This window comes from Zonotrichia albicollis, chromosome W, assembly GCF_047830755.1.
Source record: "Zonotrichia albicollis isolate bZonAlb1 chromosome W, bZonAlb1.hap1, whole genome shotgun sequence".
NCBI classification, from domain to species: Eukaryota; Metazoa; Chordata; class Aves; order Passeriformes; family Passerellidae; genus Zonotrichia; species Zonotrichia albicollis.
In genome coordinates, this window is record NC_133859.1 from 17747082 (window position 1) to 17759593 (window position 12512).

The following is a 12512-nucleotide window of genomic DNA, read 5'->3' on the forward strand; positions in this document are numbered from 1 at the left end:
TGATCCTGTAGAAAGATCTGGTCTTTCTTCAGTGGTGGTTGGCAAGTTCATATCCTCTGGGAATCCAGTGGTAGATGCTGCCTATGGTGTTACAAATTTCATATTATATCCAGGTAGGAATGCTTGGTTCCTCCCCTTGGGCAGAGCATCTCACAATGGGATGATGTAATTTTATGAGTCATGTAGTGAAATTTGATGGCCCATTAACAGAAGATAGCTCCTGGCAGGAGTTCTCAGGGATGAGTCATGGAAGAGATAAAAAACACTGTCCCACCTGTTTTTAACAGATTATGAAAATGGTAATAGAATACATACTTTTGGTTTCATCATACATTGTAACCTAAGACAGTGGTGAATGCAGCTGAGATGCAGGCATCAAGCTGAAGCAGTGAACACAGTGAAGCTGAGCAGAGTGGACCAAGTGGGGTTGAATCCAAATGAAGCCAGGCGGAGAGGTCTGGGAAAGGATGGAGCATCATAATGCAGGCAATACAGCTTTTTGGGGGTTTGTCCATAACTGTTTTTTATTGTCTCAGGCTTGGAGAAAGGAAACACTGGCTGCGGAGACTGTCCGCCATCTTTGTCTCAGCAGCCATGTGGAACTGAGTTGAGGTGGAGAAACCAGGTGCTGGTAATTAACACATATTAATTAAAATATTGACATGACTATAACTTAACAAAATAAAGACTTTAAATTCAGTATACCAGAATAACTAACAGTGGGTAGGAAATTTAGTAAGCAGAACGGGTAAAACAGGAAGAGAAGCAGCTGAATGTAATACCTGTACCCCTGTGCAGGAAACAGATAAGGAGGACTGGCTGGTTTTGCATGAACAATAGGTTAAACATATGGTAGCTTGATATAATATATACCTAATTGCTTGTTTATTTAATACTAACCAAAAAAGGAAATAAGGAATATAGTAAAAATACTATATAAACCCACTGAAATCTATATGGAACAGAGAAGCATTTTGTGGAGCATGGGCCCTAATTCTTTCTCTCATGCGGCTTAATAAACACATTCTTAACAAACAAAATTTCTTTGTCTGTCAACCTTTGTTTCAGTGGTGAGCATCTTTTGTGTGTAAATCACCCTCTCTTTTTGGTTTGCTTGTTCTTAATATTGTTGCTGTTACTGTTCATTTCTTATTCCATTGCTGTTTGTTTTCAGTAAATTGTTACCTCAACCAATAGCCTCCACCTTTTTGTCCCTCACTCACTGGAGGGGAAGGGGAAGGGGAAGGGAAGTGGTTTGTTTGGCGTTTAATTCCCAGATGGTTTTAAACCACCACATTTACTAGGCACCCAAGTGGGGCCTGAGAGTGTTGAGATAACAGATTTGCTGGGAGGAGGTTTGAAATAATTTTGATCTAAGCATTTGTGTATTAGGCATGAAACTCCCTGGTTACAGTGTTGATCAGTCTGTTCACATGGTTGTGTGTTGGGGTTTTAGTTCTCCTCCTTTGGTTTTTTGGGTTTTTTTCTTAAGGAATTTCTCCCATACGTGTTGCTAGGAGAATATAGCAACCAGATACTTAAGAGAGACAAAAGAAGTGGCCACAGCTCAGCGGAGGAGTCCAGCTGGCAACTCTCACTTACCTGGGGGTTTCTCGTGGAGGGCAGATGTGGAAACCCAGGACACCGGGAATATTTCTCTGTCTGCTCTGGGGTGCCCTGACCCCCAGGGGAGCACTGACTTTGACCCTCATTCATGGAGAAAGTTTCCTAGACTTCAAGATAGACTAGAATCCACAAAAGTTTGAAATAGATTATAGAGAGTAGTGTAGGTGTATCACTTGGTGAGAAATTTAGGTTTTGGGATTTTTAGTATGTTGTGGATGGAAGCAAGATGGAGGGCACAGGGTGTCTTCCTGGGTTTCTTCTTCATGCTTCTTCTTCCTTCTTCTTCAGGGGTTTGGGTGGCATTTTGTAATTGGGCAGAAAAGTCTGCATTGGGGGCTCTTTGGGATCATTTATTGGGTTAAAAGGGAAGATAATCTAGGTGTCAGTTCTTAATTGGATAGTTTAGTCTTAAAAGACCTTGTAACAAGAGATTGTTAGCCATTTTGTGCCTTCTAATGAAAAGCTGCTGAACTCACAGTAATGAGACTGTTTTACTGATAAGAAATAATAAACACTTGAGTCGGAACATGAACTACCATCCCAAGTGCCTTCAATCCAGACCCAGAGAAACTGACAACTGATACCCCCACTGGCAGAGATACCGCGAGATTTGGGCTGGGGGAAGGAGTTGGATGCAGCCCCTAACTCTCTCTTGTTCTCGGTTCTGGAGGAGGACAGTCAGAGCTGCTGCCTGGGGGACGGAATTCGCTGCCGCTGCTGGAGCCCAGCCCAGTCCTGCTTCTTCTGTTGTGGGGTGAGCCTTTGCTCATGAGAGCAGTCATTGAACTGGGACCTTATTAACACCCTACCTCACTAAAAAGGACTTGCACCATCTGCTCAGGGGGCCTTTCCCTTGCCCTGCTCAGGAGCCCCCAACATTCTTTTGCCACTGCTCCTAGTTCCGCTACTGTTAGAGATAAATAATGAGATTATTTGTTCTCACAATTAAGGGATTAATATTGTGTAAATATTAAGATAAGCTTTATTGATGTATAGTTATGTTATTGTAGTTTGTTGTTTAAATATCTTCTATTCTCCCCATAGTCCCCTTTTCCCCCCCTCTGTATTGATGCCATCAAACAGCCTGGCTTATCTAGGACAAGTAGAAAAGAGGCGTGTACATATACTCCTTGCATGGAGCAGTTGAGAATAGAAAAGCTTGTTGCTAGGGGGGCGCAGCATGACAACACCCGACCCTCCAATCAAGTTGCAAGAAAGTAGTCTCCAACAATAAACGACAAAGAAGAGTTGACTGACAGACTTTAGGAGGGGCCAGGGCTGGCTGATGCAACCCCCAGGGGTATAAAAGGCAAAGCATCCAAAGCATCCATCCTAAAGATGTACATGGCAGGCAGCAACGGGGGGAGGGGGGGTCTCAGCACTGTTTTTCCTTATTTAGTCCTTTTGTTGTATTAAAAGTAAGTGGTCATTTCTCACAGCTACATTGTAGCCCTGCACCCCCTGCCTGCCGAGATGTCCCACGGTTCAAGCTACAGCTGCAGAGTTTCTGATACATTATTCCACCACCTCGGCATTTTTGCTCATTCCTGCCATTCCAGCTTGCTGCTTCCGAGAGTCGTGCTGGGGCCCCAGAATCGACTGCCCCAAGGGGCTTTGTGAAGCAAGATCCTTTCCTATCCCTTCCTGTCTCGGTCAAGCTGCCGTTAACTGCTTAGTCTCCAAACTCATACCGAAGCGCCTCCTGCAGCCGCAGGGGTGTCACCACACCTGCCCTGCTCTGCCAGGAGCTTGCCGGCATCCCTGCCGGCTGTGGTTGTAACTACACCAAAGAGGAAATTGCTTCAAAAGCAAGATGAGACTGTTTATTGGGTTTTATGTTCTTGTTTGCTGTTGTTACCATTGTTGTTTGTTTGCCTTGCTATTGAAAGGAATGAGGGACTTGTTTTTACAAACAGTGGGTCTGCTGGTAAATAAAGCTAGATACTGAGAGATAAAAGAAACAATGGGAAGGATTCCACTGACTGATGAATGGAATGAGAGATTTGTCTTTACAAACAAACTGTAGGTCTGCTGATAAATAAAATTGAATACTGAGAGATGAAAGAAACAATGGGAAGAACCATAAATTCCATAAGGAATTCCACTGAGTGACACAAGGAAAAGACAAAGGGGGGGGGTGTACATTAGAAGAGGGTCTTAGATATTAGGCATTTCAGGAAGTCTGTATCTCTCAAGTACCTCAGCCAATGGGGAAAGAGAGAGGGACATGCAGTCAGGAAATTAGGATAAAAATGAGACTGTGTCCTCCAAAAATTTGAGAGACCTCAGGGGACATTCCCCATGGCCTTTTCCTTTATTAAAATAAATTTACAGGACTCCTCTGTCTCCTTTTAGGACATAAACCTCTGGTGTTTGTGGATTAATTTTCCTGACACTATATATACACACACTAATAAAAAACTGTTATTCCTTTTCTCAAATCTTTGTCTAAAAGCCCCTTAATTTCAAAATTATAATAATTCGCCGGACAGGGGTCATATTTTCCATTCCAAGAGAGGCTCCTGTCTTCCTTAGCAGACACTTGTCTTTCAAACCAACACATTGTGGTACCTAATCCTGTATATACTCCTGTATATGCAATATATGCTCCTCACTATGCTCTTTTTCAGAGCAGAGAGAGGGATCAGAATTGCTTTGTTGCTGTACAGTGGGATATCATTTTATGACATCATAACATCAAGGACAATGAGGGCCATTTGGGATGTGTATTCACTGATGCTCTCCTTCCCTGGCCTTGGCTGCTATGTCTGGGAATTCATTAATAATCATACCTGGCCTTTGGGGGGAACAGGAGAGGATGATTTTCTCCAGCTTTTCACCCCCTTCTCCTCCTTAAAGTCTGCTACAACAGCTTTTGAGAATTTTTAATTCCCTTTGGATGTTAAGGACAGCATATCCTTGATGCTAAATCTGCTATGTCTCCTCTGTATGGTCTACGCTGTGTTTAGAGGCAGGACAGAGATTTCGAGGGAAGTTGTCCAGAGACCTGCCCCAGGCATGGATAATTCTGATTGGCATGGAATGTGTGAGAAAATGGGCCAGCTTTTGAAGGGAGTATTCTGATCCAATGGTTTGGAAGTTCACCCCTGAACACGTGCAGGACCCTGATAAAGTGGCAGAGTATATGAAAGGAATCTGAAGTGGTAGTTCCAGAGACGAATGAAGTTATGCAATGTGCTGGGCCCTGGATACTGCCTACCACACACTGTTCATCATTGTACAACACTTTCAGGGAGTGGAAAAGGAAAATAGATCAAGTCAGGTTGCAGAGATGAAAGCCATCCAGCTGGCTTTAGATATAACTTAACAAGAGAAATGGCCAGTGCTCTATGTCCACACTTAGTCTTGGATGGTAGCAAATGCTCTGTGAGGGTGGCTCGATCAATGGAAAAATACCAGTTGGCAGCACACAGGTAAACTTATCTGGGCTGCTAAATCATCGTAAAACATCACTGCACAGGTAGAGAAGTTGGCTGTAAAAGTACGTGATATAGATGCACAGGTAACCCACAGTCAGGCTACTGAAGAACATTGCAACAATGGCCAGGTGGATCAGACTGCCAAGATTAAAGTGTCTCAGGTGGATCTGGACTGGTGTTGGAACCCAAGACATCCATCAGGCTGTCCTGGATGGCTTGAGCCTCTGCCAGGGGGCTCAGAGATCTTGGCACAGAGTCCAAGACACCTGTGACTTTGATTTTGACCCATGGACCAAATTACCAGCTTTGTTTGAAGAATTACAATCCAGGAGAGTTTAAGTGGAATAATAGTTAGTTGTCACAGGGTGAAAAAGTAGAATTTTGGGGTTTTTAGAATGGGGGCTTGGGGTCCCAAGATGGAGGAATTTGGGCATGTTTTGTCCTTCTTTCTCCTTCTTCCTAGCCTCCATCTTCTGGGTGATGGTGGCACTTTGGATTAGTTTAAGGGAAAAACACACTGTCTAACATAGGTGATAGGTATTGGAAAATTATGGTAAATAATGTACATGTAGTTTTTAGTATAAAAGATAACACCGCCTTTGAAGGTGGTCAGTGTGCCTTGGACTGACCTGCTGAACAGACCTCAGCAGGCCAGGGAAAGAATGCTATAGATAACAGAAAAATAAACAACCTTGAAAACCACAGCCAAGGAATCCTGACTCCTTCCTTGACTGCCGGGCTAGGAAAAGAGACTTTCTAATGCATCTCGGGGTCATTCTGACCAGCAGAGATTCTGAGAGACTGGCAGCATAAGGGTGAATTATTTCTGTTTGACTGTATGAACTGAATATATGCAGGTAATACCAAGACAACCATGACTCACAGCTGAAGTGCAAAGAGTAGATTTATTTCATCATCTCGCTGGCTGGAGGATTCCAAAAACAGAGACACTGTGAGAGACTGGAGTAGATTGTTCAATGTTGAGATTGTTAGGAGGTTGTTCAATGTCGAAATGGGGTTGGGAAAAGGTTTAGCAGAAAGGGCCCTCCTTAAAGGGAAAAGAGGATATGTTGACTAAGGAAAGAAAAAGAATGTCAGGAGCAGCTGGGGACGCCAAGTTTGGGGTTGTCAAGGTTGGGAGGTGTTTGGCCACTCCCTTATGAGCAGTGGGGTCTCGGGGACTGTGTCAGGGACCAATTCATGGAGATGACCTGGCAGTGGTGCTGGACGCAGATTACATGAGTTTGCTGGCCAGGAGCAGGCAAGCTCAGTGGTGGAACTGCCAGGTGGCTCCCAGACTGTCGGGGTCCTGAGTCCAGGATGGCAGCATCAGCCCAGGCAAGTGGGTCGAGAGAGAGAGAGAGAGAGAAAGAAAGAGAGAGAGAGAGAGAGAAAGAGAGAGAAGTAAAGAGAGAAAGAGAAGAAAAGAGAGAGAGGGGGTGAAAGGGACCCAAGGCATGCCCCCAGGGTCCCCATGCCCATGGCTGTAAGAAAGGGTTTTTTTTTTGTTTTGTTTGCTGTTAAAAAGAAGTTGTTTTTGTTCTGAAGAATGGGTCTCTAAGGCTAAAAAAACTAAATGTTGTCCAAAAAGCAATAGATGTGATTAATCTCGTGTTAAAATTAGCCTGGCCTTTCTTGTTGAACTAACTGTAGCTCACAGGAATAAGAATTTGCCTCTGCAGCTATTAACACAGCTAGATGCAAGAAGAAGAGGCTGCTGTGGAGAAAGCTTTTAGCGAAACCCAGAAAGTTTTGAAGAAAGCTGATGGTAAAAGCTAATGCAGCATTGACTTTTCTTTTATCACTATGCTATTAAGAAGTCCTTTCCAGGTACTACTGAAACTGCAATCCAAACCATGGAAAGAGGGTGAATTCATGCCAGGAAAATCAAAGGACTTCTGAAGGAATCTCTGGAATGGACTATCACATCTAAACCGGGTGATACCAAATTGACTTTCAAATGGGGACTGAATGGTAATGGTTTCAGAAAACCCAAATGATCCAAGAAATGTACAAAGAATAACACCTAATTAAGAAATAAGGCAAAGGTTACATCACTGGTTTCAAGCACTGTCTGAATAAAACATCTCCTTGGTGAGGAATACTTCAGACAGAAGGATCAGAACTGTTTTGGTCAAAGAGTTCTTATATTCTGACCTTAGCCTGTGAATTGTACAGGGGAGAGGGAGAATTACCATCTCCATTAGTAACATACAGTAAACTTTATTTGATTCATCCCGATACTGGACACGCTATCTGGGTTATAAGTAAATGCTTGAAATGTGGGAATAATTAGTATTGTAGTTCACAAAATTTATGCTCTTGTTGCAAGAAGTGTTAAAGTAATAACTTTGTTTTGTGGATGGGAATTATTAGTGCCTGTTGAATGAGAGATACTTGAGGAATGTTGGGAAACCGCAGTTAAGGGGTGTCAAAAATGATTTGCCAGGAAATTAGCTAAGAGAAAGTGACAAGGAAATACAGAGCAAGACCAGATTGGCCTCTATATTCGCCACCAAGAAGATCAAATGCACCTGCTGTGGGTTGCAACCTCACAGGCATGGGAGGTGGGAGTATAAGCCATACTGGACCTCTGTTATTCCTGTTTCTGGCACTCATTTGTTGTCTTTTCCCTTTCAGGATACCAGCAAGATCATGTCACAAATGCTACAGAAAGCAGTATATGGAAAGAAATCAAAGTTCCTCTTTTAGTACACACACCTATGTCAACAGCCACTGTTATAACCCATCCAAATTAAGAACCTGTAGGCAAAATGGAGAAAATTATTGGATTGCAAGAAACTTAGGAAAAAGTGGTAATAGATTTGGAATTGAATGTCCAAAAGGAGAGAAATTTATTTGTTTTACATTTAATCTTAAAGGTACAGTTCAGGATTCGGTAAAAAAACAAATAGTAAACAAAAAGGTAAAACCAGCACAGCAATCTAACACTGTATTGACCTCAAAAATTATATGTTGAATCGTACTACAAGACTCCAAGCAGTTATAGAAATGATAACAAATAAAACTGCTCAGGCATTGGACTTAATATCCAATCAGCAAAGCCAAACAAAAACTGTAGTGTATCAGAATAGGTTGGCATTGGAATATTTATTGGCCAAAGAAGGGGGTGTTTGTGGAAAGTTTAATATATCAGATTGTTGAAAATTGATGACCACAGAAAAGTCATTCTAGGAAAAGCAAACAAAATCAAAGGAAAAAAAATATAATAACCCAGGTACCAGTCCAAAAATTAGAAAACAATGTTAAAACCTAGCTGGTGGGGTAATGTATTGGAAGAAATTAAGATTTTTTATTTTATGTGTTACAACTGTTTTCATATTTCTTCCTTGTGTAATCCCGTTTTATTTTGCCAGCATAGTCCAGAAGATGCAAGTAGACAAGAAATATTGCTCAAGCCAAATGATTTACAAAGAATAAGAGGGTGCATTGTGAAAAATGCGTCATTTATGATTGGCTTTTTGCAAATATTAAAATGAATATTATATGTGTTGTGTTAGAAAGTTATGCTGTATTAATTTTCTTAAGTGGTGTGTTAAATCCAGTTTTAGGTTATAACATAATGTTAAAATAGAATCTGCTATGTAAGATACTTTTTTTAAAGAAAGGACTTGCACCAAGATAGCAGCCACAGGACACCCAAATCTTTGAGAGAAAAAGAATTTATTGCTCTCTTATCAGAAGGAACTAACTTCTTCCCTCCTGGCTCAGCCCTGAATGAAATAAATAGGGCAGGAGATCTTTCTCCTTTTTAATGCCTTTATTAAAAATCAGCTTGGGTGGGGAGAACCGACGGATCGCGCTCACGCCGCCAATGCTCCCAGGAATGGCACGGAGGAGGAGGAAGAGTGCAGCTGTGTCCGCTGGTATGCAGGCAGAGCTGGGGCTTCCGTCCTCATGAGAGCACCAGGAGATTCCTGGTTTTTCAGTTTGACATTTGAGGTCCTCTTTTTAGCCAACGTCTTTTTAGGTTAGGGTGAAGGGTAAAAAGGGTCTTAGCAGACACTGGATTCTGTTCCTCAAGTCTAGACATCACTTCAATCTCTTAATTCCTTGGTGCCTCATTGTTTTAGGGTTTTTTTTCCTGCTAGATTTGGTGAGGGGTTTCCTCATTTGCATGCCAACCCCGATGTCACCTCCTCCTCACAGTCCTAGGTGCCACCTTTCAAGAAGCAACAGGGTGATACTCGACAAAGGGGAATTTCTAACCATCAAGAACAAGTAATTAAAGAAAAACTATTAACAACAGGGGATGAAAACATGAAATTATTAACAACAAATAGTTATAACTCCAACTTGGCAGCAATTGGTTTAACTTCTGAACTCTGCAACCTTTAAAAAAAATGAAACTCTTTCCTACTCGTAACACTGAAGATGCCGTCAGGATTAAGAGGAAGAAGTTGACACTGACCAGACAGAATCCTTTATTTGAATGAAAGTTATGCATCATGTATGAGGTGTATGAATATGAGACAGTGTCATGGTTTGAGCTTGGCACGGAGTCAGTGTCCTCTATGAAAATGCCCTCACCCTGGTGTCTGCTGTGAGATGTGACTAGGAATAAGCAAAACAGGTTTTAGCTTAAACATAAAGAACACTTTATTACTTAAACTACAGGGAAATAGGGAAAAACTATAAGGAAAAGAAGAAAAAATTGAAAACTTTACAAAAACTACTTTCTTCTTCCCCACTACCTGACTTTCTCAATCTGATACATTCTCTCAAATCACTAACTGCTTAGCCTTGGCACTACACTTCAGTATACTCAAACTGCAGTTCATGAAGAGGAAAGGAGTCTTTCTTGTTCTATAGGCTTCTCCTGGAAACACACTGAAACCTCGTGTGTTTCTCTGTTACTTCGGCACCGCCCGGAAAAAGGGTCCTTTTGCCGCTTGTGACATCTTCTTTCTATGCTCAGTGCTCTCACCACTGACGCATGGACTAGAGCTGCTTTTAGGGTTGTCTTTCAAGGATGCTTTGTTTCACTTTAAAAAGGCACAGTCTCTGTTTTGGGACATCTGTCCCCCCCATATTTTTCTAACTCCTTGGGGCTGGGGGGTCTTCACAATGAACTCTCTTGGTTCTGAGCCACTGCTTCTCTTTAAGTGCAGTCTGTGTCACAGGAACAACTGAGTCTATGGCCACAAGAAAAGTCTAGCTAAAAGGCTACTCCAAATCATCTCTCTCCATTCAATCATCTCTACGTTCTTCGGGCCAGGTCTTTGTCTCATCTCATCTTTTATCTCTCTTCTTATTCAGCTTCGAGGAGGATTAGCATTTTTGCAAGGCCCCAATCATGAAAGAAAGGGGTTAAAACTTTCAGTCTGCGGCACTCCTACACACGCTGCTCACACGCTGCCGCTCCGGCCGGGCACTCTTCTACCCCCCTTCTCCTCTTGGGCCAGCTGCTATCACATTCGGTGTCGCCGGCTCTCTCTCTCTCCTGGGGGGGGGGGGGGGGGATGGCTGCCCGAGGGCTGACTCTCTGGGATCTTTCCACCCTTCCATCCTCGAGGCCTCCTCACCTCCCATCTCTGTCCAGGCTCAGGGCCTACCACGTGGCTGCCCCTCCCCCGCCCAGCAGCAGCGGCTGGGCTGGACGGGGGAGAGATCTGACCTTTTCGCCGCGACGTCCCAAGAGAGCCTCCCAAGGCCAGAGCTCTGCTTTTAACCCCTGTGTATTCTCGGAGGTGTGTCTAAACTCCACTGGCTACACCAGGTGTCAGTATGAAACTCAGAACATCCATTGGTTTGACCAGAGCATTTCAGAATTCCCACTTCTTCTTGGTCAAACCACCACATTCTACCCTTCACCTCTGAGAATACACTTTCTAAAATTATCAACAAAATTACAAAACACTTCTACACAACAATACCCTAGATTCACTATCTATCTACCTTAACTTAGTACATGCTTTGTTCTTATTCTTCTTTTGTCTCATCTCACAGCTTTATCTCATCATTCTCTCGTAATTCGATTCCCGGTCAGGGAACCAAAAAATGTCATGGTTTGAGCTTGGCACGGAGTCAGTGTCCTCCATGAAAATGCCCTCACCCTGGTGTCTGCTGTGAGATGTAACTAGGAATAAGCAAAACAGGCTTTAGCTTAAACATAAAGAACACTTTATTACTTAAACTACAGGGAAATAGGGAAAAACTATAAGGAAAAGAAGAAAAAATTGAAAACTTTACAAAAACTACTTTCTTCTTCCCCACTACCTGACTTTCTCAATCTGATACATTCTCTCAAATCACTAACTGCCTAGCCTTGGCACTACACTTCAGTATACTCAAACTGCAGTTCATGAAGAGGAAAGGAGTCTTTCTTGTTCTATAGGCTTCTCCTGGAAACACACTGAAACCTCGTGTGTTTCTCTGTTACTTCGGCACCGCCCGGAAAAAGGGTCCTTTTGCCGCTTGTGACATCTTCTTTCTATGCTCAGTGCTCTCACCACTGACGCATGGACTAGAGCTGCTTTTAGGGTTGTCTTTCAAGGATGCTTTGTTTCACTTTAAAAAGGCACAGTCTCTGTTTTGGGACATCTGTCCCCCCCATATTTTTCTAACTCCTTGGGGCTGGGGGGTCTTCACAATGAACTCTCTTGGTTCTGAGCCACTGCTTCTCTTTAAGTGCAGTCTGTGTCACAGGAACAACTGAGTCTATGGCCACAAGAAAAGTCTAGCTAAAAGGCTACTCCAAATCATCTCTCTCCATTCAATCATCTCTACGTTCTTCTGGCCAAGTCTTTGTCTCATCTCATCTTTTATCTCTCTTCTTATTCAGCTTCGAGGAAGATTAGCATTTTTGCAAGGCCCCAATCATGAAAGAAAGGAGTTAAAACTTTCAGTCTGCAGCACTCCTACACACGCTACTCACACGCTGCCGCTCCGGCCGGGCACTCTTCTACCCCCCTTCTCCTCTTGAGCCAGCTGCTATCACATTCGGTGTCGCCAGCTCTCTCTCTCTCTCCTGGGGGGGGGGGACATGGCTACCCGAGAGCTGACTCTCTGAGATCTTTCCACCCTTCCATCCTCGAGGCCTCCTCACCTCCCATCTCTGTCCAGGCTCAGAGCCTACCACGTAGCTGCCCCTCCCCCGCCCAGCAGCAGCGGCTGGGCTGGACGGGGGAGAGATCTGACCTTTTCGCCGCGACGTCCCAAGAGAGCCTCCCAAGGCCAGAGCTCTGCTTTTAACCCCTGTGTATTCTCAGAAGTGTGTCTAAACTCCACTGACTACACCAAGTGTCAGTATGAAACTCAGAACATCCATTAGTTTGACCACAGCATTTCAGAATTCCCACTTCTTCTTGGTCAAACCACCACAGACAGGCTATTGTTTTTAAGGGTTAATCCTCTGTTAACGTGTGTCCTTTGTCGGGCTTATTTTGCCCAGAAAGAGGTACCCGGACTGTCCATAACTCTTTG